We start from the raw sequence: 8,189 nt of genomic DNA, 5'->3' as shown, positions 1-8,189 counted from the left end.
ATGAAAGTTTGGAATTTGATAGGCAATTGTAAAACCGTGTGTACATATAATGCACTTCTATTTACATAAACGAACTGAGCTTTCGTTAAATCGGAGCCTATTTAAGCCTTAAAAAAGTGATCGTAATATATCTGTTTCGGCTTTTGTCATGTTTCCAATTCCTTTAAGCATAATATTTTATTTATTCATTTATTATTGAAGCCCATTAGATCGGTCACAATAAAGCTGCGAAACGTTTGTTCGTCCGAGGCTGCCGGCCTAATCTCCACAACGCCGTGACACTTATCCGGTACATCGTCTAAAATATTTTGATACAATCGCTTACAGATAAATGTTGTCAATTTATCAATTGTCCGATTGAATGCGGTTCCCTCGGATCGCTCAGATAATTCCCGTTCGCTACTTTATCTTAAGATTATCGTGACGTCTTTATTTCGGTATATTTTTAGCTATTTAATTCGTTCGATTTTAATACGCTGTTATTAATCAATGACTGTAAGATAGAATCTTCACACAACCGGTTTTGATTGATATTTGTAACTTTGCTGTTCTCACATCCTTTATGTAACGATTTTGTGAGAGATTGTACCTTATGATAAGTTTTGGAGCATAACATGCGTGGGTAATAGTCAAAAATATTTTCTAAATGAATTATGATATCAATATTTAATTAAATGATTGAGAGATAAGATCCAGTTTGCTAAGTTTGGTTTATGAAGGTAATTTGGTTTAGAAAAATGCGTGATAAAAATAAATGTGTTTAGGAAGTCATATCTCTTTACTCCATGTAATTAAAATTTCGTATAATTCGTTACCTCCTATTTTATAAAATCAAACATGTTTTTCTGCTTTAATTTAAATGTCTTATTTATAACAAGGTTCTTATATCATGGTAAGCAGAGGATGATTTGAAATAGTTCTCATTAATTAAAGATACTCATTGAAAAGTTTAGCCAAGCGAATGTATGGTTAATTTATGGAGTCAGGGAGAATCTTAAAAATTCTTAAGATGTAGCACTGTAGTTTAATAAGTTAGATAATCTTTAAATAAAGGAAACAAAAACATTTAAGAAATATAAATTATCTTTTTAAGTAGATGCATAAAAATATACATATAAAGAGTAGTTACCGACAGAGTTCATCACTATAAAGTAAAAAAAAACTCATTTTTGATCTATTTTATCCTAATCTATATTTTTATAATGGAATTACTAAACTAGTTCTTTACTTTAAAATCTTCATCAAGTATTGCATTTTGAAGACCCGACACGCCTCATTACCTGCACAGAACCACATCACCCACTTGATGGATGATTATAATCTCATATGTATTAAAACCTTAAACATACAATCATACATATTTACATACATATAGTCCATTTAATATAACATTATTATAATAACGAACATTTCTTTTATAACGTCTTTGAAGTTACCGCTAATTACTATTTTAATAATTGAATTAATAATTAATAATATCTTTTATCGATTATTGAAGATAGTTGGAAGTTATTTTATGAGTTTAGTTTAATTTTATTATATGTAATTAAGGCCTGGGTTTCTATTAGTGTTACAGTTTTAATTGCTAACAATTTATATGGTCCGTTGCATTTATAATTTTGTTCTGTTACTTTAAATGAATGAGTGATATAGATTAATGTTTTGTGGACCGCACAGAGGCAAGCATGATATGCGAAAATAAACCTTAATGCAGTTAAAATAATGTAGAAACGTAAAATCGAAATATGCTGTTCTGTCAAGAAACTGGCTAAACTTTGTCTATATCCAGAAAGCTAATTTCCTTTTTTACTCGTGTTATTGTATATATCCGCTATACTTAACTAATTAAGCATGTATGTATAAGTTTTCAGACAAGTAAGTAAATTAAAGGGAAGACAGCACAGCTAAGCGTGTGTAATGCAGGTCGCAAACGGCAAACGCTTAGCAGGGTGTTTGTCAATCTGAAAGCGAGACTTCCCACTGCACTGCACTTTTGCAATGGAATAACTTCCACTTCCGGAGCTAGCAAGCGTAATTGCTATCGCATTAAAATAAAAATAGAAAAAGAACTCATTTTTCCAAAAAGTATTATACCCTATCTTTCTAGTTTAAAAAGTATCTTGAATGAATTTGAATGATACGGATATCCTCGTGCGTCTCAAGGCTGGGCCATTGTGCGGACGGTCAAGGCGCGCCCCCGTTCACATGCGCCGACAATCGCCGCTGCGCAGGCGCAGGCGACGCCGACGGTACCATTGCTGTTTTTCTTAAGTATTGTTGACATTACATGTGGTTAGACGCCTGTGTGGTGTTGAGTCATACGCTATGGTTGTTTCCAAGGCTATGTTTATAGGGTCTTTATAGAGCGTATTGTTTTATATGATTGAAGTAATACGTTACATGATGTCTGTGCATTATCATTTAGTTGAAGAAGGACTCTTATGTGATAGCGCCCTTATTATTTTTGTCAGTAGGTATAGAGTTTTCTCTTTCCAATGTTTCATCGTGTTTATTTTAGATTTCTCTAATGAATTCACTTTTTAGTCGTCTCTGCTGTCTTCAAAAATAGTTAAGAAAATAAAACCACTGAACTCCCTTTTTACTTAGTCTGAAAAATGTAAAAAACAGCGTGAGCGTGCTAAATTTTTTTATGAAGTTTTTGTCGGTTCTTTTCTATAGGAAGGACATTTATAACCGTTCACCTAGTGTCAACACTATAACATACAGAAGTGCCTGGAAAACGTCCTTCAGGAAAAAAATGTTTTCATTTTGATTTGTTAAATAATAATAACCCACATGCATCTAAGCGAAAAGTACGACCCAATAAAAAAAAATAACACGATCCAATCCAGACAAATAATGGACCGAAGAAAATATGTAAAGAATTTTAACAAGACTATGTGTGTCAGTGATGCAACTAGCTTCGACAAGAAGCCATCAGGATCCTGACCTGGTTATATTTAGACGTTATCTGTGATCTGGACAAACAAACCGATTTGCCCGTTTGTTTATATTGATGAGCGGCTGTAACGTACTGGTGTTATGTGATACTCACTAGGGATGGGAAAATGTTGTGTTGAACTTTTGTTTTAGTTTCTGGAATATTTATTTATCGTGTGAACTCGGACATGAAGTCTTTAATTATAATTTAATTATTTTATTTATTTTGATGACAATGGACATGTATCGTGTGCTTTGGTTACGAACGTAACCCTATCTTTTAAAGAACATTAGAAGTATCCTAAGGAGGGATTTTTGTTGAGAAAAACGGTTCACATTTTTTTATTGATTTGCGAAAACACACAATTTTTACATTAAAGTTATATTCCTGGATACCGGAAATTTTGCTTTTCTATTTCAGCTCTAAATTATAATATGTACTAGATGTTGCCCGCGACTTCGTCCGCGTGGTTAGAAGAAATTGCGACTATAACTTGAGATTTAAACTATCCTATCTCTCAAGTTGGATCATACTGCACATGGTGTGCGAATTTTATTAAAATCGCTAAAGTGGTTTAGGAGTCAATTGAGGACAAACATTGTGACACGAGATTTATATATATTAAGATAATATTTAGTGATCGGTTGTCCTATGTTGGCGCATCTCGATGGCATTTTATGTTGCGACTGTTCCCATCTCTGATAATTGTCGCCGGACTAGCACTCGTTTCCTAGAATGTAATAAAATCCTGGGATGAACTGGTGGGCACAAGAGTTTTGATAAAAGTCCTGAAACCATTAACTTGAAATGGCTACGGGTATATTGCATTTTAGAAAATTGAAGACCTTTGATGATGTCAAATTTATTGCTGAGTTTAAGTGTTTTTCTCTACCTTCGAGTATTTTTTCCTTTCAGTGTATTTCAAGTAACATATTTTTTTTTCATTTCTACAAGTCCGTAATGTCATTGCGTATGCTTAGTTTGAATATAAAAACTTAAAAAAAATATATTTTTTATCTAATCTAAACAGTTTTGTTACGCACTGTACCTATCATTTTTGCGTGTGCTCATAATGCCAACAAGTTCAGTCAGCATTCTAACCCCGTGTCAAGTTACATGATGCTTATATGACGACTTTAAATCGATTATTTATACCGAATAGACTGCAATCGATGCCGGCAACCACATTACGCCCACTACATCTCCGACGATCGAGTCACATCCCTCCATAATTTCTACATTCTCAATTCTATTTATATTTTTAATTTTATTAAGCTCCAGTGTGTCGATTCAATAATCGAATGATTAATTAACGGTTATGATGCATCGGTTATATTTCATATCGATTACGGAAACGAGTTAGTGTAGAATTTCATAGTTTTGGAAAGTCACTCAATTATGTTTCTATTAATGGTACGGTGATCTGATAGGAAATTTAATATATTGAAATGCATTTGAGTATCCTCCCACGTAATATAGATGACTCAATTATGGGCATAATGCGATGGTACTTTGAACATGACATAATAACATGATACTAATTATGCAAAAATGTGATCTTTAAAGAAGTTATTAGTAGTCTCAATTATAAAGATGTTTGAATGTAATTTACACAGCTTAGGTTTATGACGCATTCCTATCGTCATAATCAAGACAGCATCATTGAAGAACCTCAGTTTAAATACCAGATTAAATATCCATAAACTGTACATTAAAATACACACTAAGAAACAAAAAGATCTGTAATGTAAAATTGATTTTACGTAGACGCATAAAATACACCACAAACAATGAACTTAGTTGACAAAGAATCAAAGAACTTAGTTTGCGAATCTATGACTAAGAATTACAGTAACACAAACCTTATGCCCTTAAAATAGAGCCCATTTTTTTCTTTTCTACAGCAAAAAGATGTTGTTCAAGATTTATCAAAAGCCTTTGACAGTGGCGACCTTGTAGTGCCATAGTTCACACCGTCCCTTCACTGTTGAAAATGTGGAAAAAACACGACAATAGCACGGCCACGCATGGCTCAGGACAAGACAATCGATTACATACGTTTCATATGCACTTTATTGATTATTGTTGACTTTATATTGAATTGGGAAACGGGTGTGCTTCAAGGTTGAATGTTAGGACCGCTGCGTTTTTACTAAGCATTGTTTGGATGCTTTTGATGTTCCGATTGTCTATACTTTTATTACTTTTGAAATTTACCAATAGCTGAACAATTATTTCAATGCACAATAATGAGATGTGTATAATTTATATCCTATATAAATTGTATAGACAATTGCTAAAGTGTGTATTATGCAACACATTGTTAGTTTAGTGCCTACATTACTATTATTATTTTAAGCTCGCACGCAAACTATTGTTAGGCATAACATTTATTATCTTAACATCGTGTACTTCATTACTCCACATTTAATTTTCAAATAACTTATCCAAAGGGTCCTTTACCTTTAAAACATAAATTTAAAGTGAAAGACTTTCTTCGACAATAAAACCAAAACTTCGAACAAGGAAGTCCATAATTGGTGTTAAATCAAACATGGGCTAAAATTCTGCGTGAATGGAATCTGCGAATCAGAGATGACCGCGGGTTCCGCCGGCGATGCTATCGCTGAGCACCTAGCCCTTGTCCACCTCAAAGCCACGAAATCTGGATGTGGCAAATCATCACCCTGGGGAATGAATAAAATGACTGCATTTCACGAAATAAAAATAACTAAATAAATATAATAAAAACATGTTAAAAGAAAACTTGTCGTAATAGTGCTTAGTTTACTTTGCAATGTATACAAAAAGTATTTAAATAGTTCCTGATTACATGATTCATGTTGCTATACATATCTTCTCGTTTTTAATGATTGAGCTATATAGTTTTTATTAACATGGCTATTAGGTAATGAGCTGTAACAGGATCATGCCCAACATATAATCACCCCACACCATTGCCTCGTCCACGATTCCCAGATGAGTGGCGCGTGCGCAAGGAATTTAACGCCAAATCGCCGTTGCCCGGGCGCAGCGTAATTGCGCCTTATCTGCGCATTGTTCAGCTAAGGAGCACAAGGCTGAGCGTTGACGTGTGAGTGTTTAGATTGTCTGTCTGTATGTGCGATTGTTTTACTTCGTACTAAAGATTTGCCATTTTTTTTCATGTGTGGCGGTACGAAAAAATCGCCATTGATTTAGAAACGGGGAGCTAAGTTTATTATTTGGAGATGTTATAAGGGGTGGGTATAAATAAGCTGTAGAATTTTTCATTACCTGGCACACTAATGATAATTTTAATCGAAACTTAAAATTAAACAATAGATGCGTGATATGAAAATATTATCATAACTAATATTAAGGACATGAGTTACTTATGAAGAACAAATGCTTTGCTCATTCTCACGAATATCGATACTAGCAAGGAGTGACGCGTCAGAAACTGATTAACAATTGATAAGGATTTTCAAGACACGATAAACACACTTTTAGAAATGTTGCAGCTTTAATATTCCAGCACAATAATTAGTAAGTTCGTATTTATATTGTACCTATTTAATTTGCGGACATTAAAAATTATGATAATTATGTACACAAAAAACGAATTGGTCTAAACGTGTCCGAGGAATAAATGATTTATCATTGTAAAGAATTAATCAATCTTTAGCTCAGTTTTTACTATAAACTAAAACTACTTCAAGGGTAGAATGCCAGAATATTACTAAAGAACTCGGCATGAGGTCTTTTAATTAGACTTAGGTGTAAAAACTTTGACCTTTTGTATGAAAATATCTAGAATAAACCAGGTACTTCCATTAACTGAGATGCTAGTTTGCGGCTAATAGTTTTGTACAAAACCTAAAAAAGTCACGAGAAATATAGTTCATAGTAAATGAAAGTAAAATACGTGAGGCACGTCAAGTGTTGCTACATGTTTTTCTCTCGGTGGTTCCAAATCTAAAGTTAGTACTCAATAGTCGCATAAACCGCATAATAATTAATGTCTTGTCACGCCCAATATCTCACGAAGTTATCACTGATATCCTAAATGTTCTCATTAGCGAAAAGAGGGCCTAGTTATGTTCGCACAATTTTTGACCATGCATATCAATCAGGGTGCTCTAAATTCACGTTTACTGCTTGCAGTATTTTATGCTTTTCTCTTTAAGATGAATAAAAACTTCTATTTACTTACTTTTATTTTTACCTTTATTTGCTGTTTATCTGAATTTTCGGCCTTCGGATCTTTTTTCATGATTTTCATTAGGTAATAGTACTAGGTACTTAGCAACCCTGAACCAATACAGAAAATTATTGTACGTTGAGATCTTATCAAGATTTTCTTTAACTTTATAAAACCTACAACAGCCTGTAATGAAATGATTCAAACCTATTTACAGTTCTTAACAAATAAGACATAGTGTATTGATCCTTTATCAAATATTTTCTCATAATATTCGATTACACATTAAAATTGATTACTCCGAATCTTTTTGTAACCGTGTCTAATTTGACCGCATTTAATTTGTCATTTTTGACATGAATGATTAAAATATTGCATTGATTAAAATTGATAGTTTGTATTTTCATTGTGAGGTTTTTTGATCTCTGTTATTGTGCGATTTACAATATCATTGGGAGAGATAATTATCGAAACCCAATGAATAAAACAATTTTGTACTGCAGTCAACCAGTCTTTGCCTTATTTTCAAAATTAAATTACGTACGCCAAGCAGAGGACAAAACGTCTTACAACAAAGTGTGGGAGTTCTATTTATTAAATGCTGCTACTGAATATATTTTCTCAAAGAAAGCAATTTTGTTTCTCCAACACTAAGTTATCAGCTGATGACCATTTTGTAAATTCATGTTCTTCCAATTGATCATTTTCGTGTAAAAGTCGTTTCATGAATAGAAGCAATGTGTTATTGTAAAGGCAACAGAAATACATCAACAGTAAAAATATGAACTATCTTGTTATTATTATTCTTAATATACAGCCTAGTAATAGACGGACTGGCAGTGAAGGCTAGAAGTTCTAGGTTATTTATGTATTGGACCTCAAAAAACAGTAGGTAGTACTTTTGCAATCTTATCAAACGACAATCAATGAACGTTCGTCTGTTGGCACGTCCTTCAAAGCGGCTAAGTACCTACTTCATATCATTAAATTAAAACGACTTTACCTCATTGTGCTAATTGTTTCATATTCCATATAAATTCACTTTTACCCACATGTTTCTTGCTC

This window comes from Trichoplusia ni, chromosome 1 (genome assembly GCF_003590095.1).
Source record: "Trichoplusia ni isolate ovarian cell line Hi5 chromosome 1, tn1, whole genome shotgun sequence".
Taxonomy (NCBI): Eukaryota; Metazoa; Arthropoda; class Insecta; order Lepidoptera; family Noctuidae; genus Trichoplusia; species Trichoplusia ni.
Note: the sequence above shows the minus strand (reverse complement) of the source record.